The sequence below is a fragment of the Aethalodelphis obliquidens genome, unplaced genomic scaffold, assembly GCF_003676395.1.
Source record: "Aethalodelphis obliquidens isolate GAN/ISIS:26980383/991018 unplaced genomic scaffold, ASM367639v1 scaffold17, whole genome shotgun sequence".
Taxonomy (NCBI): Eukaryota; Metazoa; Chordata; class Mammalia; order Artiodactyla; family Delphinidae; genus Aethalodelphis; species Aethalodelphis obliquidens.
Window position 1 is genome coordinate 21,511,332 of NW_020837961.1, and position 27,275 is coordinate 21,538,606.

Consider the following 27,275-nt stretch of genomic DNA (forward strand, 5'->3'; position numbering starts at 1 on the left):
CCCTTTTCTCCACACCCTCTCCAGCATTTGTTGTTTGTAGATTTTCTGATGATGCCCATTCTAACTGGTGTGAGGTGATGCCTCATTGTAGTTTTGATTTGCATTTCTCTAATAATTAGTGATGTTGAGCAGCTTTTCATGTGCTTCTTGGCCATCTGTATGTCTTCTTTGCAGAAATGTCTATTTAGGTCTTCTGCCCATTTTTGGATTGGGTTGTTTGTTTTTTTAGTATCAAGCTGCATGAGCTGTTTATATATTTTAGAGATAATCCTTTGTCCGTTGATTCGTTTGCAAATATCTTCTCCCATTCTGAGGGTTGTCTTTTTGTTTTGTTTGTAGTTTCCTTTGCTTTGCAAAAGCTTTTAAGTTTCATTAGGTCCCATTTGTTTATTTTTGTTTTTATTTCCATTACTCTAGGAGGTGGATCAAAAAAGATCTTGCTGTGATTTATGTCAGAGTTTTCTTCCTATGTTTTCCTCTAAGAGTTTTATAGTGTCCGGTCTTACATTTAGGTCTCTAATCCATTTTGAGTTTATTTTTGTGTATGGTGTTAGGGAGTGTACTAATTTCATTCTTTTACATGTAGTTGTCCAGTTTTCACAGCACCACTTATTGAAGAGCCTGTCTTTTCTCCATTGTATATCTTTGCCTCCTTTGTCATAGATGAGTTGACCATATGTGCGTGGGTTTATCTCTGGGCTTTCTATCCTGTTCCATTGATCTATATTTCTGTTTTTGTGCCAGTACCATATTGTCTTAATTACTATAGCTTTGTAGTATAGCCTGAAGTCAGGGAGTCTGACTCCTCCAGCTACATTTTTTCCCCTCAAGACTGCTTTGGCTATTCAAATCTTTGTGTCCCCATACAAATTTTAAGATGTTTTGTTCTAGTTCTTTAAAAAATGCCATTGGTAATATCATAGGGATTGCATTGAATCTGTAGATTGCTTTGGGTAGTAGAGTCATTTTCACAATATTGATTCTTCCAATCCAAGAACATGGTATACCTCTCCATCTGTTGGTATCATCTTTAATTTCTTTCAACAGTGTTTTATAGTTTTCTGCATAGAGGTCTTTTATCTTATAGTTTTCTGCATACAGGTCTTTTTGTCTTTTCTGCATACAGGTCTTTTGTCTTTTGTTTATTCCTAGGTATACTATTCTTTTTGTTGCAATGGTAAATGGGAGTGTTTCCTTAATTTCTCTTTCAGATTTTTCATCATTAGTGTATAGGAATGCAAGAGATTTCTGTGCATTAATTTTATATCCTGAAACTTTACCAAATTCATTGATTAGCTCTAGTAGTTTTCTGGTGGCATCTTTAGGATTCTCTATGTATAGTATCATGTCATCTGCAAACAGTGACAGTTTTACTTCTTCTTTTCCAACTTGTATTCCTTCTATCTCTTTTTCCTCTCCAATTGCCGTGGCTAGAATTTCCAAAACTATGTTGAATAATAGTGGTGACAGTGGATATCCTTGTATTGTTCCTGATCTTAGAGGAAATGCTTTCAGTTTTTCACCATTGAGAATGATGTTTCCTGTGGGTTTGTCATATATGGCCATTATTATGTTGAGGTAGTTTCCCTCTATGCCCACTTTCTGGGGAGTTTTTATCATAAATGGATGGTGAATTTTGTCAAATGCTTTTTCTGCATCTATTGAGATGCTCATATGGTTTTTATTTTTCAATTTGTTAATACGGTGTATCACATTGATTGATTTGCGTATATTGAAGAACCCTTGCGTCCCTGAGATAAACCCCACTTGATCATGGTGTATGATCCTTTTAATGTGTGGTTGGATTCTGTTTGCTAGTGTTTTGTTGTGGATTTTTGCATCTATATTCATCAGTGATATTGGTCTGTAATTTTCTTTTTTTGCAGTATCTTTGTCTGGTTTTGGTATCAGGGTGATGGTGGCCTCATAGAATGAGTTTGGGAGTGTTCCTTCCTCTGCAATTTTTTGGAAGAGTTTGAGAAGGATGGGTGTTAGCTCTTCTCTAAATGTTTGATAGAATTCACCTGGGAAGCCATCTGGTCCTGCACTTTTGTTTGTTGGAAGATTTTTAATCACACTTTCAATTTCATTACTTGTGATTGGTCTGTTCATATTCTCTATTTCTTCCTGGTTCAATCTTGGAAGGTTATACCTTTCTAAGAATTTGTCCATTTCTTCCAGGTTGTCCATTTTATTGGCATAGTGTTACTTGTAGTAGTCTCTTAGGATGCTTTGTATTTCTGCGGAGTCTGTTGTAACTTCTCCTTTTTCATTTCTAATTTTATTGATTTGAATCCTCTCCCTCTTTTTCTTGATGCGTCTGGCTAATGGTTTATCAATACTGTTTATCTGCTCAAAGAACCAGCTTTTAGTTTTATTGATCTTTGCTATTGTTTTCCTTGTTTCTATTTCATTTATTTCTGCTCTGATCTTTATGATTCTTTTCCTTCTGCTAACTTTGGGTTTTGTTTGTTCCTCTCTCTCTATTTCCTTTAGATGTAAGGTTAGATTGTTTATTTGAGATTTTTCTTGTTTCTTGAGCTAGGCTTGTATAGCTATAAACTTCCCTCTTAGAACTGCTTTTGCTGCAACCCATAGGTATTGTATTGTCGTGTTTTCATTATCATTCGTCTCTAGGTATTTTCTGATTTCCTCTTTGATTTCTTCAGTAATCTCTTGGTTATTTAGTAACGTATTGTTTAGCCTGCATATGTTTGTGTTTTTTACATTTTTTTCCCTGTAATTGATTTCTAATCTCATAGCGTTGTGGTCATAAAAGATGCTTGATATGATTTCAATTTTCTTAAATTTACTGAGGCTTGATTTGTGACCCAAGATGTGATCTATCCTGGAGAATGTTCCATGCACATTTGAGAAGAAAGTGTAATCTGCTGTTTTTGGATGGAATGTCCTATAATATCAATTAAATCTATCTGGTTTATTGTGTCATTTAAAGCTTGTGTTTCCTTATTAATTTTCTGTTTGGATGATCTGTCCATTGTTGTGAGGTGTTAAAGTCCCCCACTATTATTTTGTTACTGTTGATTTCCTCTTTTATAGCAGTTGCCTTATGTATTGAGGTGCTCCTATTTTGGGTGCATATATATTTATAATTGTTATATCTTCTTCTTGGATTGATCCCTTGATCATTATGTAGTGTCCTTCTTTGTCTCTTGTAACATTCTTTATTCTAAAGTCTATTTTATCTGATATGAGTATTGCTACTCCAGCTTTCTTTTGATTTCCATTTGCATGGAATATCTTTTTCCATCCCCTCACTTTCAGTCTGAATGTGTCCTTAGGTCTGAAGTGGGTCTGTTGTAGACAGCATATAGATGGATCTTGTTTTTGTATCCATTCAGCAAGCCTGTGTCTTTTGGTTGGAGCATTTAATCCATTCACGTTTAAGGTAATTATTGATATGTATGTTCCTATTACCATTTTCTTAATTGTTTTGTGGGGTTTTTATGTGCGTCTTTTTCTTCTCTTGTGTTTCCCACTTAGAGAAGTTCCTTTAGCATTTGCTGTAGAACTGGTTTGGTGGTGCTGAATTCTCTTAGCTTTTTCTTGTGTGTAAAGCTTTTGATTTCTCCATCAAATCTGAATGAGGTCCTTGCTGGATAGAGTAATCGTGGTTGTAGGTTCTTCCCTTTCATCACTTTAAGTATATCATGCCACTCCCTTCTGGCTTGTAGAGTTTCTGCTGAGAAATCAGCTGTTATCCTTATGGGAGTTCCCTTGTATGTTATTTGTCATTTTTCCCTTGCTGCTTTCAATAATTTTTTGTCTTTAATTTTTGCCAATTTGATTACTATGTGTCTCAGTATGTTTCTCCTTGGGTTTATCCTGTGTGGGGCTCTCTGCACTTCCTGGAGTTGGCTGGCTATTTCCTTTCCCATGTTAGGGAAGCTTTTGACTATAATCTCTTCACATATTTTCTCGGGTCCTTTCTCTCTCTCTTCTCCTTCTGGGACCCCTATAATGCAAACGTTGTTGCATTTAATGTTGTCCCAGAGGTCTCTTAGGCTGTCTTCATTTCTTTTCATTCTTTTTTCTTTATTCTCTTCCACAGCAATGAATTCCACCATTCTGTCTTCCAGGTCACTTTTCTGTTCTTCTGCCTCAGTTATTCTGCTACTGATTCCTTCTAGTGTATTTTTCATTCAGTTATTGTGTTGTTCATCTCTGTTTGTTTGTTCTTTAATTCTTCTAGATCTTTGTTAAACATTTCTTGCATCTTCTCGATATTTGCCTCCATTCTTTTTCTGAGGTCCTGGATCATCTTCACTCTCATTATTCTGAATTCTTTTTCTGGAAGGTTTCCTATCTCCACTTCATTTAGTTGTTTTTCTGGGGTTTTATTGTGTTCCTTCATCTGGTACATAGGTCTGTCTTTTCATCTTGTCTATCTTTCTGTGAATGTGGTTTTTGTTCCACAGGCTGCAGGATTGTAGTTCTTCTTTCTTCTTCTGTCTTTACTTTTTAAGGGCAGAAGTTTAGTAATATGTATACCTCCTGTATACATGGGAGATGCCCAAGAAAACTGAATAACTCTCTGAAATTGCCCAGCCAGCACCTTAAATATCATTTCCAGCTAAAGACAAAAGAATGATGAGGCAGGTCTTGTAGGGGGGAAGGCCAGTTATGGGCAGTGACCAGGAAAATCACAATAAACAAGGGTGTGATGGTTATACAGATTTAACAAGGGTATGATGGTTACACAGATTTAAGTCCCTGCCTTCTCCACTGTTAAGTGTTTCTAGAGAATTGGTCCTCCTCTGCTTCCTGGTACAGAGAAGAGACACCCTTAAAATTGAGATTTCCCTTATAAATGTGTATTTCTCTTATAAAGGGATAGCTACTTGGTTTTCCGAGCTTTTTCTGTGTGTGCTGTTTCTTATAAATAACCTGCTCAAGATAAACCTTATGTCAAAGGCATATTTTGGGGTGGCAAATTCTAATCCCCTTCAGGTATCTGTTTTGAGCTCTGCTGTTATTGCATATATCACAAGGTTTGAATCATCTAGTTTCTCTCTGCCCAAGTTTTTTTTGTTTTGTTTTGGTTTTTTGGCCACACACATGGCTTGTGGGATCTTAGTTCCCAGACCAGGGATCGAACCCAGGCCCCCCGTGGTGAAAGTGGAGTCCTCACCAGTGGACTACCAGGAAATTCCCTTTGTAAGATTTTGTATGACTAAAGCCACTCCTGGCAATAATGTTTTTTAGACTCTTTTAACCAGAGTAAGTGAGACTTAAGTTTACATTTCAGATTCTCCAGTAATATTTTATATGAGGACTTTTTAATAAAAAATAAAATTTAAATTTAATAAAAATTTAAAATTTAATTTAAATAAATTTAATAAAAAATAAAATTTAAATTTAATAAAAATTTAAAATTTAATAAAAAATCAAGTTGTAAATGACTCTTAGTAGGTGAATAGTTAATTAAGTTGTACAATTATTTCATAAAACATCATTTTAAAATAATGTTTATTGCCATAGAGGAATGTTTATAACTCCTAAACATTAAAAGCATCGTACTAAAATGTTAGTGAATCAAACACAGAGCATATTCCATGGCAAAAATAATTATTTGGCTGTTTTGGCTCCTTTCCTTCAATTAATGGAGTTTATTCCAGAAGAAAGTAATGTGTCTTCAATAGCACTTTGCAAGTGCGTTTTCTGGAATACAAGTTCTGTTAAAGATTAACTGGTATTCTACTGCAAAATGGTTCTTTGACGAATAAATTTGAGAACTAAGCCAAACAATATTAAACAGGATATTTTATTGCAGGATTCTCTAGAACTTTTAGTATATTGGTAGTCATTTTGGACCTTAAAGAGAGAAAAACAGTTTATAATTTGGTGAAATCCAATTATTTCACTTTTTTTCTTTCATAGTTAGTACTTTTTGTGTGCTAAGAAATCTTTACCTGCCTCAAGATTGCAAAGCATTTTATCCTATGCTTTCCTCTGGAAGGTTTATACTTTTAACTTTTACACTTCGGTCTATGAACCATTTGTGTTAATTTTTACAAATGATGTTTGTTAGGGAAATAAAAATTTTTTTTTCCACTAAAAAGCTCAGTTGTTCCTATATCACTGGTCGAAAAGATTATCTTTTCACTCTCTTACCTTGGCATAATTGTTAAGACGAATCGGCCATGCATGTGTAAACGTTTTCTGTACTCTTTATTCTGTTCCTTTGATTTGTCTACCTTTACGCCATTACCACACTGCTTTGGTCTTCATAAGTTTATAAGTGTTGATATCTGGTAGTATAGATCCTCCAACACTGTTCTTTTTCAAAAGTGTTTTGCCTCTTCTAGGTCCTCTGTATTTGCATATCAATGTTCGAATCTGCTCATCAAGTTGTATAAGAAAGCCTGCTGGGATTGCCTGGAATCTGGAGAATTGACACCTTAACAACGTTGTATCTTCCAGTTAATGAATATGGTATTTGTCCCAACATTTAGGTGAAGGGAGCCTAAGCGTCAAAGGCTTCTTTTCTCAGGAATTCTTTGTTTTAGAAGCTGTAGAGGGTGGTTGTCAATTTAGAGGTAGCAGAGTACAGGGGTGAGGACTCAAGCTAGACTGCCTGAGGTCAGAGCCTTGCCGTGGGGCCACTCAATTGCATGTGAATTGCAGGCAAGTTGGGAAATTTCTCTGGGTCTTAGTTTCTCCATCAGTAAAATGGAGATAATAGTTGTTCATATATCATAGCATTGTTGTGAGGATTTAGTGAGCTAATATTTGTCTTAGTGGGCACCTGGGCACACCCTGTAGGAACTACAGAAGTAGTAGCTAGTATTGCTGCACCTCTGAGAAAGCAGTAACTTAAGAAGCCCTTGAAAACTCAAGTAATCTGTGAGGAAGAGTATTCCTCTATTGTTAGGACCACCAAAAAGACAGAGGGGAGGAGCAACACTGAGGTAAGGCTTTAACCAAAATGGCAAATTCAGAGGTCCCGGGCTATGTTTTGCAAAGACCAGAAGATCAGCTTGTTCTTGGCCTGTGATTTGTTCCTTAGGAGAACTATAGATAAGGTCACAGTCATGGACTTTGAACACTAAGTCAGATGAGCTAACTTTCAACTACTTCCACATAGTTTCCAAAGAAAACATTTATTTTAAAGACAACTAGCCAATTGGCTAACATTGTCTTTGGAATGAAAAATCAGATATTAAAAATTTATTCAACTATGATTTTATTGTTAATTTTTTTAATTCAAAGAAAAATGATTATGGTCACTTCTGTGAGGTTTAGTTAATTTTTACTTCTTTCCACATGGTAATTTTATTAGTTACCCTTAGGCAGTTTCAAATTATTTCATCAATCTTGGTCTTTGTTTTTAATTTATACAGTGGAATTTACTTGTTCATTGGTGTGAGCAATTTTCAATATCTTGTCAAACAGCCTGTGGCAACTGAAAATACAAGTGGCATACATTAGATTTCTCTGTTTGAGGCAGTGCAACAATAACATTATGCTGAATACCCAACCTCAATAAATTGCAGGCATTTATATAACTAATTCAAAAATACTTTTTTGGGGGGTAATTGCGAAAACAAATTTGACTTACATACTTGGGAGGCAAGTAGTTGAGCAAAGTCTCTCTTATGGCCATCAGCAGTTTCAATTTCACTTTCTTGTCATTTATGTTATTTTATCTCCCCAATCTGACTAAATGCTTTATATATCATTCAGCCCATCTTGTTCTAGAACTTACATATATTAGAAGCTTGATCAATATCTGTAAACCAATTTTATTCTTCTTATGTCTTCAGATTGTACTTTAAAGCTCGGCTCTATGAAGAAAATTCCCATCAGTTTCATAGCCTTGTGAAAACTTCTCCAATAGCTCAGAAAATTCATGGTGGCCACGTGTTAAAAGTGTGCCGTCAGACACTGATGTCCCTCAGCCCCAGGGACAGCTGGAGCCCCCAGGCTAGTGAGCCCCATCTAAGAACAGCTTTTTCTAGTGCTCTTAGGCAGCCCAAGTGCAGCAGGATCTGGGAGGTAATGATGTGACCTCTGGCGGCAGTGATATTTGCCTCTGCTAGTTGGTGCTAAGTGAGGCCGATGACGGGTGGGCCTTACTATCTGGACAACTCCTTCAGCCACCAGCTGCAGAATACGCAGCATCTGTAATGGGGCTGAAGGAGGTATGGGAGCTCATCTTGCGGGAGCCAAGAAGGACTGGACCAGTTCAAGTGGACGTGCAGACACAGATCCACTTCTCCATCATTAATTTCGATATTCACATATACACATAGTTTACCTTTGGGGCTGCTACATCTGATGCAACAGAATCCAATCCAGCTGCAAGCCCAATCTCACTCAGGATGCATCCTCATTCTGCAAATCAGAGCTTCAGTGTATTGCTATGAAAAAGTCTGATTGGATTTGAAATTATTGGCATTATCACAAGAAAATTCAACATTACATTGTCTTGCACAGAAAGGAATGATTGCTTCATTTCTTTAAATATAATTTCCAACTATGGTAAATATTTGAATGGCTGTAAAAAAGTTTTTACATTTTCATCTCACTTATTTTATTGATCGTGATCTAGAGCTCATCTTTTTCATAAAAATGCAAAATGGTTTTATGTGGAACTTTATGCACATTTAATATTTAAATCTCTTCAAATATTTTTAAATTTTATTATAACATGTATGTAATACAAAGAAAAGTTAGTTAAATGTTTTACCAAGCTCCAGGGAGCCTTATTATTTCCGTGCCATGACTGAAAAATTTGGGCAAGCAGCCTTCCGTTAGGGAATTTCAGTGATTCACACGTGTGCAAGGTTCTCCAAAGTGCTTCCAAAAACTGAAACCATTTCTGCAGGCTCTGAGGCACAAGGATCACTTAAGAACTCAGTTCCTTCTTTTAACTGTAAAATCCTACAATAACAACATTTCACGTGGTCCCATTGTAATGTTTTACACTGGACGACGTAAGTGTAAAACATTACAATGTTTTACATTGTAATGGGAAAGTGGTCCACAGATAGGCACATTCGTTCCTGTTCATTCACCCTCCGTGCCAACTACCTTGGACAAAGTAGTCGCCCAGGTGCCTTCCTCCCACGTTTTCTCTAGCAGGACTTCAGGGCATTCCTTCTTCTAGGCCGTGGAGAGTGTCAAGGTCTGGAGTAGCCGCCCATTCCGTCCGATCCAACGCATTTTTCCCTTTCCTTTGGCCAACTTGGTCACGCGCCGCTCCCAGGTCTCAGTCTCAGCCCGGGCAGCCTGGCGTGCCATGCCCGGCGCCCGTGGATGCGGCAGGTGGACTCCGGGCCACCTCCTCGCGCCTTCCCTGCAGGTGCCGCAGGAGGGATAGGCCAAGTCCCGGTCCAGCGTCCCTGCGAGGCGGGGCCGGCGCTCCTAGACCTCCTCCCTCTGGCCCTGCAGGTTCTGAGATCCCCGGCTTGGCAGCGGCGGCCACCTCCCTGGGGGCGGGGAGCCAGGCCACCTGGGGCAGTCGGCCAAGGGCTGCCGCCACCCTCCCCTCCCTCAGCCTCCGCTGGGGGTGTTTATATTCGCCTTTCCTCTTTTCTCTTTCACTTTTCTTTTCGTTGGGAGTTGGGACTCCCTGGGTTTCAGGCGTCCAGGGGAACCCCAGCTGATTCATTCTCGGCCGCAGAGGCCCGACGCCCGGGAAGGGAGCCGGACGACCGCGCCCGCCCCGCCTCGCTGCCCGCCGCCCGCAACTCTGTAGCCCGGACTCGATGGAGGTACAGAGCTTGGCTTCTCCGCTTTGGGAGGGGAGGTGCTGGTGGCTGAAAGGGCGAGGGAACTCTCCCCGAAAGCCTTCGCCTCGGACTCCTCCCAGCTCTGGCCGGACGCACGCGTCTCCCCACAACGGGCTACCGGCCGGGCCGCCCCGCCCTCTTTTGGGGAACGCTTGACCGCGACTTCGGTTTTCGGTGGCGCTCCGCGCGGAGGTATTTCCCCTTCTGACCCTTTATTGCCGTCGCGGGTTCTCCTCGCTATCCTCCGCTTCCAGCCGAGCACAGATTGCTCGTCCACTAGCGGGTCCCCGCTCGGCTCCGCCGTCGGCTCCACCGACTCCGCACCGGCAGGCGGAGGGCGAGGGACGCGCGCCTGGCCAGGCCAGCCCAGCTGCGGGGTTCGGAGAAAGCGAGGTCCGGCGGCACAGAGCGCTGAGTTCTGCACCTCATCGAGCTCAGAAAGTTCAAGAAAGGTACCGCAGCTCCCGCTTCTTCCCTGCCCCCTCCCAAACTCCCCGCCGGCTGGTGCCAACTTGAGTGTGAGCCCAGCACGTCTGACTCTATCTTAGTCAGTCAAATTACCCTCCTCTTCTTTGATCAGGACACTTAACCTTCCTTGGGAGAGGAATCTGCAAGAATGGTTACCGTTTGACAATCAGGCCTCCGTTTATATTATTTCCAGAAAATCAGTGCTAGAAACTAGGAAGAAATGCAGGAGACTTGTACTGCCGTGAAATCCTTATTCAAAGTAGCTTTAAATGAAAATCCAGTTAATTTTGTCAGGTGTTATTGAGACTCTTGCAAGTGTATACAATGTGTTTGAATTTAGCTTATAATATATTGAATTTAACTTGAATTTCTATGCATTTAAAACTTTGTTATTTTCGAAGTATATGTAAGGCAAGATTAATTCTTCAGTGTTGCTTACAACAGATTCTTAAACAGGGTGAGTCAGAAGTTTAGAAACTGGAAGTGAAATGGTTGTCACTAGCTATCTCCATTATGTTTTTAAAAGCTACAGTCTAATGTTATGACACTGGTAATGGTATCTCCTTGTAACTGATAAGCATTCTTATCTTGTCAGTGGGCTTCTAGAGGCTTCTTTGACTTGATTGAATAAACAGATCAGATCTAGGTGGTTACAGCATCCTGCTGTGCAGAGGTGGACTGTTCTATGGAAAGCATCAGGGTACAATATACATTAAACTCCTGTCATTTTTATTAAAAAGCAGTGTGGTGGGCATGATAGACAGAGGGAGGAGATACAAAGGGAAGAACACAAGGATATAGAAAGGAAAGGACTGAAGACAAAGCAATAGCCATTTTAGATTTAAAAAGTGATGAAAAAATTTAAAGTTTTACTTAATAAAGTTAAGAAGTTTACAAAGTTCTGAAGGTTTGTTCTGGTTGTGTTTTAATGGCACACCCTTGTATTTCTTCCTCTGTTTTCTCCTGTCAAAGTTTTGGTCAGACTCAGAACAGCCTTTCCAGCAGTATCGTCTGCTCTATGACAGAGTGACAGAGGGGTTAGGTTGGCCGCTGGACTGCTGGTAGGCAGTGTTCCCATACTTTTGGGTTCACTGTTCTCTGCTAATTTGGAGTGGGAACTCCAGAACCTGATTTGAAGCTACAATTTCTGGAATTAGGATTTTCCTACAGGTTACCAGTGGGTTTAAGAAAAACAATTTGATGCTTTCTGTTTAAATCCATGAAATTAATATGTAAATGTCAACAGCCGTATCACAGGACATAATGTTTGTCAGTGCAATACATGTTTATAAACTTCTTTGAAGGATGGGAGAAAGCAGTGGTCTAAAGTTTATTGAAATAGAGTTTGATAATTGAAGAATTTTAAATCCTAGAAGGTTCTCCATCTCAGGTTTGCTGGCTCTGGGTGGATTTCAGGAAGGCGGTGAATGAAGCTCTGAAATGTTGTGTAAAGGGGATTTTTTCTGAGGAAAATAGCCATAACTCTAAGGAGTTTTTTAAATGAGTCTCAAAGCCTAACAGTTTTTAAAGCATTTTAAAACTTAGAAAACTGCCCTTTCTTCCTATCTTGCTTAGAGTTTACTGTTTAGCTGTATTCATTATGTAACTATTCTTTTGAAGGTTAGTTAATGACAATACAGAGAGTACTGTTTTAGGTCCACAGCTTGACTATGGGAAATAATATGAATCATAGCTAACACTTGTTGAATTCTTATTATGTACTGGATGTTGTTCCAAGTATGTGTTTATTTTTAAAAAAATATCATAATAAACTTATGTGATGTAGGGACTGTATTTTATAACTGAAGAAATTGGAGCATAGAGTAGTAATTAAATAACTTTCCCAAAGTCACAGAGTGAGAAAGTGGTAGAGCCGGGGTTTGAACCCAGACAGATTTAAGAGCACCGATATTTATGAAGGGTGATATTATTTCCATAGAAATAGTTCCCACAGTTTGACAGTGACGATCAACCACTATTTCATTTTAATGCGGAGTGATATAATGATGGAACATTCATTTAAAATTAATGCTTATATGGTACTTGTATAATTGACCTTATTAATTATATATTTAAAGATTATCTTTATGAGCAAATGATATTCACATGAGTGTCTATATGTGTTTGGTTCCTTGGAGAAAAATTTTTTTATGGTTCCTGAATGAAAACATTTGTCCAGTGTACATAGTTTTTGCTGGTAGAGCTTGGCAAATAGGCAAATGTGGATTGATCGATATGTCTGTATCTATCTATCTATCTATCTTTCTATCTATCTTTCTATCTACCTATGTATCCATCCATCCAAGTAAAAGGCTGGGATTCAGGGAGTGATCAGAAGACTCACATATCACAGTGGAAGTGGCGTAGTCAACTATTTGGGAAGTCCCCTTTTCAGAAGATTTTATGGTCTGAGGGTTGGCAAGAAGCCAACTCCTGTCTTTAACGCAGTATTAGCGCTTTGATTTATTTACCCAGCGATTACAGATTACTTCATGAGACTGTTGAGGCCGAGCATTGCTTATGTGTTGTTGGCTGCTATCCTATTTTATGGATTGGATGGAAAAATTCCATAGGAAAGTTGAGAGAACATTTGTGGGTTTTGCTCATAGTGTTTACTCCCATTTAATGGTAATGTTACTAACTATAATCAATTTCATATATATTTATGATTATTTATTAACTTGCTACATGTCAGGGAATGTTACACTTTTTTTAAAAAAAAGTTATTCATCAGCCACTATGGAGAACAGTATGGAGGTTCCTTAAAAAACTACAAATAGAACTACCCTATGACCCAGCAATCCCACTACTGGGCATATACCCTGAGAAAACCGAAATTCAAAAAGAGTCATGTACCAAAATGTTCATCGCAGCTCTATTTACAATAGAGAGATGGAAACAACCTAAGTGTCCATCATCGGATGAATGGATAAAGACGATGTGGCACATATATACAATGGAATATTACTCAGCCATAAAAAGAAACGAAATTGAGCTATTTGTAATGAGGTGGATAGACCTAGAGTCTGTCATACACAGTGAAGTAAGTCAGAAAGAAAAAGACAAATACAGTATGCTAACACATATATATGGAATTTAAGAAAAAAAAATGTGTCATGAAGAACCTAGGGGTAAGGCAGGAATAAAGACGCAGACCTCCTAGAGAACAGACTTGAGGTTATGGGGAGGGGGAAGGGCGAGCTGTGACGGGGCGAGAGAGAGTCATGGACATATACACACTAACAAACGTAGTAAGGTAGATAGCTAGTGGGAAGCAGCCGCATGGCACAGGGATATTGGCTCGGTGCTTTGTGACAGCCTGGAGGGGTGGGATAGGGAGGGTGGGAGGGAGGGAGACACAAGAGGGAAGAGATATGGGAACATATGTATATGTATAACTGATTCACTTTGTTATAAAGCAGAAACTAACACACCATTGTAAAGTAATTATACCCCAATAAAGATGTTAAAAAAAAAAAAAAAAAAGTTATTCAGTGCCGGAATCAGAAATAGGATATAAGAGGCTCTTTGATCTCTGTTCATTTCAACGATAGTATTTGTACACAATTTCTATCTGGAGGCAGAGTATGTATACACACATATCTTCCAGTGTTTTATCCCGCTGCAAATCTAGTGGTGCCTGGCAGATCATTTTTAGAAGCAGAGGACTATATATAGACCACATGAGAAGGAGTAAAAAAAAGTCAATGCCTATAGTAGGTTATCATATTCTAAGTTGTTTCTTTTCCAGATGCTGAAGGAGAGTGACAGAAAGTATTTTGTCAAGTAAAGGAATTGAAACCGAAAATGATCCCAGAAGAGGAAAATATTAGGGCTGTAAGGTTGGGGGTGGGGAGACTCTAAGGTCATGACACACGAGCCCAGTGACATAGTCGGTGATCTCTGTATCACTGAAGTCTCCTTACTGGGCCTCCTGCTTACATGCCTTTGGATAAAAATCTGGGACAGGAACTATGTTGACCCTTGAACAACAGGAGTTTGAACTGCGAGGTCCACTTATACAAGGCTTTTTTTTTTACCGTAAATGCTGTGGTGTTACAGGATCCGTGGTTGGTTGAATCTGTGATGCAGAACCACGGATACGGAAGGACTGCGGTACCCAGGGCCTGCTGAAAATTACAGCGGATTTTCCACTGAGCGCAGTGTTGGCGCCCCTGACCCTGCTGTTATTCAAGGGTTAGCTGTACCCTTGGCAAACTGTTAGCCCTGACTGCCAACATTTTCAAATAATATTTTTTAATTGAACGTCTTAGTTAGATATTTTACAATATATTTTCCCAACTTTTTTGCTCTCCTTACTTCTCAGCACCAAAAATAAGCATATACAGTGAGATTTCATTTTCTAAAGTAAATAACTATATTGTTAAAATTATTCATTATATTATTTTAAATATTATTAGTACACAATTAACCAAAATATCCCATTCACTTTTCTTTATCTTTTTTTTTTTGGCTGCGTTGGGTCTTCGTTGCTGCGTGCGGGCTTTCTGTAGTTGCAGCGAGCAGGGGCTACTCTTCATTGTGGTGCAAGGGCTTCTCATTGCGGTGGCTTCTCTTGTTGCGGAGCACGGGCTCTAGGTGCGTGGGCTTCAGTAGGTGTGGCACACGGGCTCAGTAGTTGTGGCGCACGGGCTTAGTTGCTCCGTGGCATGTGGGATCTTCCTGGACCAGGGATCGAACCCGTGTCTCCTGCATTGGAAGGCGGATTCTTAACCATTGTGCCACCACGGAAGCACCCCGCATTCACTTTTGATAAGTACTTATTAGCATAAAACTAAACTACATTGGAAATGATATCAGCGTAGAGGTGGGTAGTGTGGATATCACTGCTTTGACTAAAGAAGGTATCTCTAATATCAGTTTTTCCACTTGACCCTGTATTTGGCACCTTGGACAGGCAAGGCGCATGGTAGGATTCTGGATGGGGGAGAGGTCCACCTTTCTTTCGTAAAATGGGAGAAGCATCATTATGAAAGAGGAAGGGGGGGGGGGAAGAGAACTTGCTAGAAATCTGCTTTGCCTCAGGCACATTTCAGGCATATCACTTACACAAAGGGGCACCCAAGGAAGTAGTGGGTCTGGAAATTCATTTCTTTAGAGCTCCCTGTGGTCATACAGACCTTGGAAAGTCATGGGGGTTCCCCAGGAGTGCCCGTCCCTCACTTCGAAGAGCTCTGATCTAGTTCAGCCTCATCCCCATCCCCTGCCTGTGGTTTCTGGACTGCCATGGTTCACTGTGCTTAAAAGAAAGTATGTGTGTTCACGCCTGGGGTGGCGGGGGGGCAGTAAAGAAGGGAGTGTGGCTGCGATAGATGCTTCCCACTGAAAGGAGTGAGGAGTAAGTTCCAGTCGGTCTTGGACAGCCTTTGCCCCCTCATCTCCAGTCATACCTGCTCTGCGCTCTAGACACACTTGCTGTATTCCTTGTCACTCCTTGTCAGCCTTCGAATGTCCTACTCACAAAGCCCACCGTCTCTAACTTTTGCTGCCCAGGCAGAATTATTCTCTCCCTGATACGAATTTATTTGGTGCTGTCTACATTCCCTTATAATAGCTTTTCTCTCTGTAAATTCATCTTCTTATGCGCCTGTCTCTACACTTACGTTTTGAATAAAGACAGGACAGTGTGTCCCGTGTCCCCAGCCAGGGGCTGGACACATAGTTGACTTATATTGACCTCAGTGATCACTGGACAATTTGACAGCTAAGCAGAGGCATGCAAAAGCAGGTAGGAAACCTAAGTAACACAGCAAAACACATCGCTGGAACGTTATAATAAAAACACTATCTTAGGAAAATAAGTCTGGGCTAGGATTTATTGAAGAAAAGAACAAATTGGAGCTGAGGAAACCAGCCAGAAATCTATTGCACTCATTCAGGGATGTAGTCTCATTCCTATTATCTGCTCAAGGACACAGTTCTAGTAATTTTTCTTTTTTTTTTAATTCATCATCAATTTTCTTCTCTGTCTAACGAGTCTTTCCCATTACCATGCAGGCATGCTATAATTTCTCCCATTAGAAACAAAAAACAAAAAGTCTCTGTTGACCTCATGTTTCTCTCCAGCTACCACCTGGTTTTTCTGTCCCCATTTTATAGGACAACTTTCAAAGTCAACCCTATTCTGTCTCCAGGGTCTCTCTTCTCATCCTCTCTTGACCCAGCCAGGCTGTCATCCCCACTATTGTATGAAAAATGCACTTGTCAAAGGCACTAAGAACCCATGTTAAATCCAGTGATTAGTGCTGGGTTCTCTTCCTAGGTGCCCTGTCAGCAGAACTAGAAAGTTCTTCATTTGGCTTCCAGGCCATCCCCTCTCCTTATTGTCCTTTTTCCTCAGCAGCACCTATTGCAGTCTCTTCTGCCAGTTCCTTACTTTCTTAACCTCTAAATGTAGGCATCTGTGGGCTCAGTTCGTGACCTTTTCTCTGGCTGTGCTCAATCCCTTGGTGATCTCAATCTCATGGCTTTTGACACCTTCCCAAGTGGTGATTCATAAATGCATGTCTGGAGTCATGACTTTCCTCTGAACTCCAGACTCATACATAGAAGCCTCTTTACCATCTCTGATTGGATATCTAGTACTCACTGGATTCCTGACTTAACCCCCAAAACTGCTTCTCCCACTGTCTTCTTCATCTCACAAATCCATTCTTGTAGCTGCATAGATCATTCTTGTTTTCTCACACCCCACATTTAATCTGCTAAATCATTCAGCTGTGCCTCCAAGATAGATCCCACATCTGACCTGCTTACCATCTTCACTGCTGCCACATGGGCCCAGGCCACCGTTAATCATGTCTCATGGTATAGTGGCAAGAGGTGGTCTCTCTGTTGCTCTACTTGTCTCTCCCCCCACCCCCACCCCAAAAAGATTTCAGTTATCTGTTCTTACTTATCTGCATTAAACCAACAAACAAAACCACAAAACAAACAAACAAAAACCACTCCAGAATGCGGTGGCTTAAAAAACAAAAATTCGTTATTTGTCATGATGCTGCAGTCTGGGCTACATGCAGCTGGTCAGTTCCTCTAAGCCTGCTGGGGATGAAACACCCAAGAAGGTTTCTTCATTTGTGCATCTGGAACCTCAGCTGGGCTGGCTGTGAAGTTAAAGGCTCCTCCTTTGATTCTTCCTTTTCCGTAAGAAATAGCTCTTGCTATAGCAGTTGAGCAGGGTGCTTCCTGCTTATGGTGAGTTAGGGATCTAGAGACTTTTTTGTGTGTCCTTCTTTTTTGTTTAGCTGGTGGGGCTTTTTTTTGGTGGGGGGGAGGGTACCATTTTCTTATAAACCTTGGGGGCTTCCTGTAAACTTTATTGAGGTTCACTCCATTGGAAAAGACATACCCAGAAAACTCTTGAGACAGACTCCGGTTTACTTTGGCTGTGAGTCAGAATGCTGTAGGAAAAGCCTTCAAGGTCTTTAGAAACACCTTTGTCTCACTGATAGGGTCTATGAGGTGCCACTTTAAATCCATTCTAGATTTAATGAGGCGTCTTCCAGCCACATACTTGATTTGATCTTTAACCTGAGAGTCCATTGTACTAATAGGCCCTGGATTTGATCTTTACCCTAAGACTACTTCTTTCTTTGAGAATCTTGTGTTGTCTCGAGAGACAAGAATGACAGTAAGTTTAGTTTTCCAACCTAGCAAGTCCTGGGTTGAATGATTTCTTCTAAATTCAGCTTGAATGTTCCTCTTTCTCTTCCTGCAATTAATCCTAGGCTGCAAAAGGAAGCCAATGATCACATTCAGAAATTTTCTTAGCCAGGTCCACAAGTTTATTAGATACGTTTTCTTTCTTCCATATTATTGCAGGCAACTGTGCAACATGAGTTGCCCTCTCTCCAGCCTCTAATAATAATTCCATCACTGCCTTTCTCGCCTCACTAACAGTGAGTGTCCTTGCTATGTACTCCCCAGGTGTCTACCTATCACCTGATCTTATATCAATTTCAGTGTCAATTACTAATTGCTATGTAAATAACTAGCCCCCAAATTTAGTAGTGTAAAATCAAAGTGATTTTATTTGTTTAAAGTTCCAAGATTAGAAGTTTGGACAGGACCCAGTGGCAATGACTTGTCTCTATGCCAGAATGTCTGTGGTCTCAGCTGGTATGACTCCAAAGGACTGTCTGAGATTGTTTAAGAAATTGGGTCATATGTGGGGCCTCAGTCCTGGCTGTTGGCTGGGTTCCTTCATGCTTCTCCACTTGGCTTTTCCCCATGGCTAGATTGGGATTACTCACATGGTGGTCTCAGGGTTGTTAGACTCCTTACATAGTATCCAGCTTCTATAAAAGGGAAGCAGGAACTGCAGATGCTCTGAAGGCCTGGGCCTGGAATTCCCAGACTGTCACATTTGTCTCATTTTATTGCGAAAAGCAAGGCAGGAGGCCATCTCAGATTCAAGAGGAGAGGACATAGACTCAGCCTCTTGCTGGGTAGTATGTTATGCTTGTTCATGGAAAGAAGGCATTGATGAGTGGCCACCATCTTGAAGATTATCTGTCACACGTTGGGATCCTGCTAAAGCATTGATCCAGTTACGCCACTCCTCTATTCACAACCCTCTATTGCCATCTCATTGTACTTCAATAAAAGCCGAATTCCATTACAGTGGTCAGTAAGGCCCTCGGTGATTCGTACCTCTGCTGCCTCATCTGCTCTTCCTCCCTTAGCTCAGGGCTTCAGTCACACCGACAACCTTTCTATTCATCACCCATACTGCTCTGTTCTTGTCTCCGTGTCTTTGAACTTGCTGTTCCCCCTGCTCAGACTGTTTCCTCTCAGATGTGGCCCAGTCCCTTACTTCATGGGGGGCCTGGCTCAAATACCCTCTTTGCAGGGAGGCTTTCCCTGACTGGTGTACTTCGTGTTGCATTCCCACCAGCATTCTCTGCTTAAACTCTCCTCCAGACGCCCACAACTACTTGCCGTACTGCCAGGTTTACACTACCCTATCCAAAACTCTTAGGGTCGGATGTGTTTGGAATTGAGATTTTTTTCAGTTTTTGGACAGGTCATTTTTATAGACTGAGTTGTGTCTCTCCCTCTCCCCACCAAATCCGTATATTGAAGCTCAACCCCCAGTGTGACTGTATTTGGAGACGGGACTCTCAGGAGGTAACTCTGGTATACGAGGTCATAAGAGTGGAGCCCTAATCCAGAAGGACTGCTGTCTTTATTAGAAGAGGAAGAGACTCCAGGAGTTGACACGTACAGAGGAAAGGCCATGTGCAGACGTAGTGAGAAGGTGGCTGTCTGCAGACTAGGAAGAAAGTCGTTACTGACCCTTCCAGCACTTTGCTCTTGTACTTCCAGCCTCCAGAATGTGAGAAGATAAATTTCTGATGTGTGAGTCATCCACTCTCTGGTATTCTGTTACAGCAGCCCTAGCAGAGCAGACTAAGAGAGTGACATAATGCCTTTGCTATATACTGTGTGACAACTACGGTATATAGTAAGCTTCTCCAGGGACCTCCTCAAAAGTGAAATAAATACAGATTGTAAGTAGTCTTATGCCAGTTCATGTTTTGTTAACCAGTAAATTAAGCAAAACGTTCAGTTCTTAGAGCCCTTTTGAGTTAAGATTTTCAGATAAGGAGGAATGGACTTATATATGTTTTATTTAATGATTTGTTTGTTAATTCTCACCTGTCCCCATTTGCACATGAGCTACAGGAGAGCATGTAGTTTTATTTCATTCATTGCTATATCCCCATCATGTCAGTGCCTGGCAAATGATAGACTCTCAATAAATACTTGCTGAGTGGATGCTAAAGGGTAGAATATGTTAAAAGTAATGGGGAATAAAAGAAGGGCTATTTCAAAGAAGATCTAATTTGTTTATACATTTTATTTATTCGTTGAATTGATTTAAAATAATTTTGAGTGCCTAGTATGGGCCAGGCACTCCTCTAAGCCCTTGACGGGCCTTCATTCAGTGAGAGGTGCAGAGTACAGGGAGGACCCTGAATGGGAGTGAGGAGAAGTAGACATTGCAGGAACTGATATGGGTCCGAGCTAAAACAAGGGGGTGAGGCAGGGAAATGGATGCGCTTCACTGTGGAAAGCTCAAGATTGAGATAACAGTGGAACGTAAAGCCGAAAATGTCCTGCAAGTCATCAGAAGTACTGCACTGAAGATCGCGTGAGCTGTTAGTACAAGAGATTTTAGTTTATGAGTTAATAGTCAAGAATTATTGACTGAAGCCATTGACTGTCGGAATGTCTCCCCAGGAGGCAAAAGTATGTAAAGAAGGTTTGGGGTCATACGAAGACCAGAGTGTCTGTTACTGAGCTGCGCACTCTGGAAGAGGAAATGTTCAGGCAATGTCTTCAGGAAAGCGTTGGCCAGTTTCCAGGTCCTCTAAAGAGAACGTTAGGCTTTTCACACTTTCTAGCCTTTGCTTGCCTGTCCTACGCACTCTGTCTGCTCCTCTCATGATGGATTTTATATTCGCCATATGTCTCTTCTTACACCCACATCTTTTCTTTTCTTTTTTTAATTGAGGTATAACTGACATATAACGTCATGTGAGTTTCAGGTGTACAACATAATGATCCAACACTTGTGTATAGGACAAAATGATCACCACCATAAGCTTAGTTAACGTGTGTCACCATAGATAGTTATAATTTTTTTCTTACGCTGAGAACTTTTAAGATTTATTCTCTTAGCAACTTTCAGGTATGCACTGTAGTACTGTTACCCAGAGTCATCATGCTGTACATTACATCCCCATGACTTATTTGTATTATAACTACAAGTTTGTACCTTTTGACCCCCTGCATGCATTTTGCCCCCCACCTCTGGCAACCAACCACCCATGTGTTCTCTCTACGAGTCCCTTGCTCCATGAGGTTCTCTCGGCAAAACCTCAACTTTACCTCCTCTCTAGCCACCTGGAAATATTGATCACGCCTCTCCTCTGTTCTGCCCCCACTGATGGATACTTCTCTAAGTACCTGCAGTATTTTCTATATTGACTCGTGCTCACATTGCCCCTCTCCTCAAGTAAATGATGCAGGTGGTACAAAGGATGACAAGAATTGTGATGGAGTTGGAGGGGCTGAAGTTTGGGAAACGCTGTGTCCTTGTGTGCCAAGCACTTGCTTGGTACACAGTAGAGCTTTAATAATGTTATTTTTGTTGTCAGTAATCTATCACATATTGCTGAGGGGGTCAAGTAATATCAGGTTCTGAGAAAAGGAGTTTGACTGGAAATAAGTCACTAGTGATCACATAACGGTTGGAATGTCCCAGCATATGCTTTATTGTCAGTATCAGGAGGGGAAATAGAACTTCCTGAGAGTCTGATTTGGGCCAGGCTACAGATAGAATCCTTACACTCATTTTTAGATGATACAGATGAGCTTCTTAGATTAATATGAGGTTTTTAGAACTGAGAAAAGAAATAGGTTGTTTAATAGGTTTTTTTGGCCAGTTTTATTATTTGAAAGAATAATTGTATAAATTGCAAAGTAAATGCTTCAATTAAAGAAAGGAAGTAGAAGCAAGTCACACCCTATTTTCTAAATTCCTTCAAATAGAAATCCTTTCGTCTTCCTACTTCAACAGTATTTGCTAAGTATTTTGAAAAAAAAAAATTCGAAAGTACAAAAAAGATGAGAGGAATTTTGTAAAAATTGTAGTATTGTTAATATTTAATTTATTTGGTGTCTTTTTTCCTGAGAATCCAAGAGAACAAATATGCAGTCATAACAACATTGTCACTTTAAAATTTGCAGTAATTCCAAATGTCAAATTAAAAAAAAATCTATATTTCATATCTTTCGACTCTACGCCTAGAAAGCAAGATCCTTCTGATTGCTTCGTGCAGGACTCCTCAAACTTCAGACATGTGGTTTTCTGCTGGCTTATTAGATTTGATATTGAGGTATTTCTCTTCTGCACTTTGACCTCTAAGGCACATTCCTCAGCTTCTGCAGTTCACAAAGCATTGGCTTCTGGCGATGGTTTTGAATCAGGGAGGCTAACGACAGACCGGAAGCTCTCCCAGTCATTGGCAGATGTTTATGGTTTACTGAGCACGTTCCCTGTACATGGCTCTCTGCCAAGCGCTGTGAGGGGTAAAAACATGCACCAAACATGATTCCTTTTAGAGACTTATTATCTAGTGGAGCAGTGAATATCTGTGCACGAAGAACTGAGGTACCCAGTATACAACTGTCCATGCTCTAAAGAGACCATGCTTTCTTTCATCGCTAAACGTACGGACGTGCACGTCCCTCATTGGGACTATCTCATCCAATGTCTTTTCCTCACTCTTCCTCCTGACCCACTTACCTGATCCAGAGGTGTTACTTTGACATTGTTTTCTCTGGGAATATTTCCCCTAAGCCTCCAAGATTGGATTAGGTATCTCCCATTCTTAATTTCATTTAGTAAATATTTCAATACAGTTGGCCCACCGTATCCACGGGCTCTGCATCCTCGGGATCAACAGACTGCAGATTGAAAATATTCGGGGGGGGGGAAAAATTCCAGAAGGTTCCATAAAGTAAAACTTGAATTTGCTACTCACTGGCAACTATTTACATAACGTTTACATTGTGTTAGGTATTGTAAGTAAACTATAGATGGTTCAAAGTATATCGGAGGATGAGTGTAGGTCATATGCAAATACTGTATTATTTTATATAAGGGACTTGAGCATCTGCAGATGCTGGTATCCGTTAGGGTCCTTGAAGCTGGTGGATACAGAAAAAGGACTGTGGTTAGCATTTACTGTCAGCCACATGCCAAGCACTTTCACCTGTGTAACCCTCCCAAGCTCTGTGAGATGTTTTCCTCACCACTTTTTAGGTGACGAAACTGAAGCAGCAGGAGTTTACGTGCCTTAGCCAGGCTCCACCGTGAGGTGGAATTAGAGTTTGAACCCAGGTCTCTCTGCAGAGCCTGCACTCTTCACCTAGCGGGTGCTGCGTCACTGGAAAAACTAATAAGAGGCATAAAGATTAAAAGGGAGGAGATAAAAATTACCATTGTTTATAAATGAAAGCTGTGAATATTAACAAACTACGAAGACTAGTAAGCGAGTTCAGCAAGATGGCCAGGCAGGCAGAAGAGTAACAAAAAACGAAGAGCATTTTTCAACACTAAATAAAATGTTAGCTAACGTAACACAGTAGTAAAGTACTCAGAGCAGCAGGAAGACACCACAATCAAATGGAGTTCACTTAAAGCTTGTTTGGATGGCCCAATATTAGAAAATCTATCAATATGATCTTAAGGCATGCAGAAAAAGTTATTATCAAGCTCTTAAATAAGAGCTTGATAAGATTAGATGGGATCATCCAAATAAATGCATGAATAAATGAATGAATGAATGATTCCTACTAAAAAATCTCTGGTAAACATCATACTTAACATAGAACTTTTTCTTTTTCTTTTTAATTTTTATTGGAGTATAGTTTATTTACAGTGTTTTGTTAGTTCCTGCTGTACAGCAAAGTGAATCGGATATACATATACATATATCCAATTTTTTTAGATTCTGTTCCCATATAGGTCATTACAGAGTATTGAGAAGACTTCCCAGTGCTCTACAGTAGGTCATTATTAGTTATCTATTGTATATATAGTAGTGTGTATGTGTCGAACACATGTGCTTTTAATTCCAAACTTTCTCATCTCCTCTGGAACCATGCTCCATTAAGTATCACTTCATTTGCCGCTATCTAGAGTTCGTACATTTTCAATCACTCATTTAATTTCACAATCACTTCCAAACATGATTCACTTCTGACTGAGAAACGCAATCTATTTCTTTTTTTTTTTTTAGCATCTTTATTGAGGTATAATTACTTTACAATGTTGTGTTAGTTTCTGCTGTATAACAAAGTGAATCAGCTACAAGTATACATATATCCCCATATATCCTCCCTCTTGTGTCTCCCTCCCACCTTCCCTATCCCACTCCTCTAGGTGGTCACAAAGCACCGAGCTGATCTCCCTGTGTTATGTGGCTGCATCCCACTATCTATTTTACATTTGGTAGTGTATATATGTCAATGCCACTCTCTCACTTCGTCCCAGCTTACCCCTCCCCCTCCCCATGTCCTCAATTCCATTCTCTATGTCTGCGTATGTCTCTTTATTCCTGTCCTGCCCCTAGGTTCTTCAGACCTTTTTTTTTTTTTTTAAGATTTCATATATATGTGTTAGCATATGGTATTTGTTTTTCTCTTTGTGACTTACTTCACTCTGCATGACAGACTCTAGGTCCATACACCTCACTACAAATAACTCAATTTCATTTCTTTTTATGGCCGAGTAATATCCCATTTTATATATGTGCCACAGCTTCTTTATCCATTCATCTGTTGATGGACACTTAGGTTCCTTCCATGTCCTGGCTATTGTAAATAGTGCTGCAATGAACATTGTGGTACATGACTCTTTTTGAATTATGGTTTTCTCAGGGTATATGCCCAGTAGTGGGATTACTGGGTCATATGGTAGTTCTTTTTTTAGTTTTTTAAGGAAACTCCACTGTTCTCCATAGTGGCTGTATCAAGTTACATTGCCACCAACAGTGCAAGAGGGCTCCCTTTTCTCCACACCATCTCCAGCATTTATTGTTTGTAGATTTTCTGACGATGGCCATCCTGACTGGGGTGAAGTGATACCTCATTGTAGTTCTGATTTGCATTTCTCTAATAATTAGTGATGTTAAGCATCCTTTCATGTGTTTGTTGGCAATCTGTATATCTTCTTTGGAGAAATGTCTGTTTAGGTCTTCTGCCCATTTTTGGATTGGGTTGTTTGGTTTTTTTTTGATATTGAGCTGCATGAGCTGCTTGTATATTTTGGAGATTAATCTGTCAGTTGCTTCATTTGCAAATATTTTCTCCCATTCTGAGAGTTGTCTTTTCATCTTGTTTATGGTTTCCTTTGCTGTGCAAAAGCTTTTAAGTTTCATTAGGTCCCAATTGTTTATTTTTGTTTTTATTTCCATTTCTCTAGGAGGTGGGTCAAAAAGGATCTTGCTGTGATTTATGTCATAGTGTGTTCTGCCTATGTTTTCCTCTAAGAGTTTGATAGTGTCTGGCCTCACATTTAGGTCCTTAATCCATTTTGAGTTTATTTTTGTGTATGGTGTTAGGGAGTGTTCTAATTTCATTCTTTTACATGTACCTGTCCAGTTTTCCCAGCACCACTTATTGAAGAGGCTGTCTTTTCTCCATTGTATATTCTTGCCTCCTTTATCAAAGATAAGTTGACCATATGTGCTTGGGTTTATCTCTGGGCTTTCTATCCTGTTCCATTGATCTATATTTCTGTTTTTGTGCCAGTACCGTACTGTCTTCATTACTGTAGCTTTGTAGTATAGTCTGAAGTCAGGGAGCCTGATTCCTCCAGCTTCTTTTTCTTTCTCAAGATTGCTTTGGCTATTTGGGGTCCTTTGTGTTTCCATACAAATTATGCAATTTTTTGTTCTAGTTCTGTGAAAGATGCCAGTGGTAGTTTGATAGGGATTGCATTGAATCTGTAGATTGCTTTGGGTGGTAGAGTCATTTTCACAATGTTGATTCTTCCAATCCAAGAACATGGTATATCTGTCCATCTATTTGTATCATCTTTAATTTCTTTCATCAGGGTCTTATAGCTTTCTGCATACAGGTCTTTTGTCTCCTTAGGTAGGTTTATTCCTAGGTATTTTATTCTTCTAGTTGCAATGGTAAATGGGAGTGTTTCCTTAATTTCTCTTTCAGATTTTTTATCATTAGTGTATAGGAATGCAAGAGATTTCTGTGCATTAATTTTGTATCCTGCTACTTTACCAGATTCATTGATTAGCTCTCGTAGTTTTCTGGTAGCATCTTTAGGATTCTCTACGTAGAGTATCATGTCATCTGCAAACAGTGACAGCTTTACTACTTCTTTTCTGATTTAGATTCCTTTTATTTCTTTTTATTCTTGATTGCTGTGGCTAAAACTTCCAAAACTATGTTGAATAATAGTGGTGAGAATGGTCAACCTTGTCTTGTTCCTGATCTTAGTGGAAGTGGTTTTTTAACCATTGAGAACAATGTTGGCTGTGGGGTTGCTGTATATGGCCTTTATTATGTTGAGGTGGGTTCCCTCTGTGCCCACTTTCTGGAGAGTTTTTATCATAAATGGGTGTTGAATTTTGTCTGAAGCTTTTCCTGCATCTATTGAGATTATCATATGGCTTTTATCCTTCAGTTTGTTAATATGGTGTATCACTTTGATTGATTTGCATATATTCAAAAATCCTTGCATTCCTGGGATAAACCCCACTTGATCATGGTGTATGATCCTTTTAATGTGCTGTTGGATTCTGTTTGGTAGTATTTTGTTGAGGATTTTTGCATCTATGTTCATCAGTGATATTGGCCTTTAATTTTCTTTTTTTGTGACATCTTTGTCTGTTTTTGGTATCAGGGTGATGGTGACCTTGTAGAATGAGTTTGGGAGTGTTCCTCCCTCTGCTATATTTTGGAAGAGTTTGAGAAGAATAGGTGTTTTCTCTTCTCTAAATGTTTGATAGAATTCACCTGTGAAGCCATCTGGTCCTGGGCTTTTGTTTGTTGGAAGATTTTTAGTCACAGTTTCAATTTCAGTGCTTGTGATTGGTCTGTTCATATTTTCTTTTTCTTCCTGGTTCAGTCTCGAAGGTTGTGCTTTTCTAAGAATTTGTCCATTTCTTCCAGGTGGTCCATTTTATTGGCATATAGTTGCTTGTCATAATCTCTCATGATCCTTTGTATATCTGCAGTGTCAGTTGTTACTTCTCCTTTTTCATTTCTAATTCTGTCAATTTCAGTCTTTTCCCTTTTTTCCTCAATGATGATTCAGGCTGACGGTTTATCAGTTTTGTTTATTTTCTCAAAGAACCAGCTTTTAGTTTTATTGATCTTTGCTATTGTTTCCTTCATTTCTTTTTAATTTATTTCTGACCTGAACTTTATGATTTCTTTCCTTCTGCTAACTTTTGGGTTTTTTTGTTCTTCTTTCTCTAATTGCTTTAG

The 27,275-nt window shown here is 39.9% G+C and overlaps 1 protein-coding gene across 4 annotated transcripts in view; it reads left to right on the forward strand.

The window, feature by feature from the left end:
* Positions 1 to 27,275, forward strand: part of IL15 (interleukin 15) — a 174,463-nt gene that overhangs the window by 82,287 nt on the left and 64,901 nt on the right. Inside the window, exon 1 of one of the 4 annotated variants that reach the window (XM_027117063.1) lies at positions 10,105 to 10,210. The exons of 2 other annotated variants lie outside the window; for them this stretch is intronic. The gene's annotated coding sequence lies outside the window, so the exon portion shown is untranslated. Of the gene's footprint in view, positions 1 to 10,104; positions 10,211 to 27,275 lie in introns of those variants that run through there. One more of the 4 variants, XM_027117061.1, reaches the window with a different exon arrangement.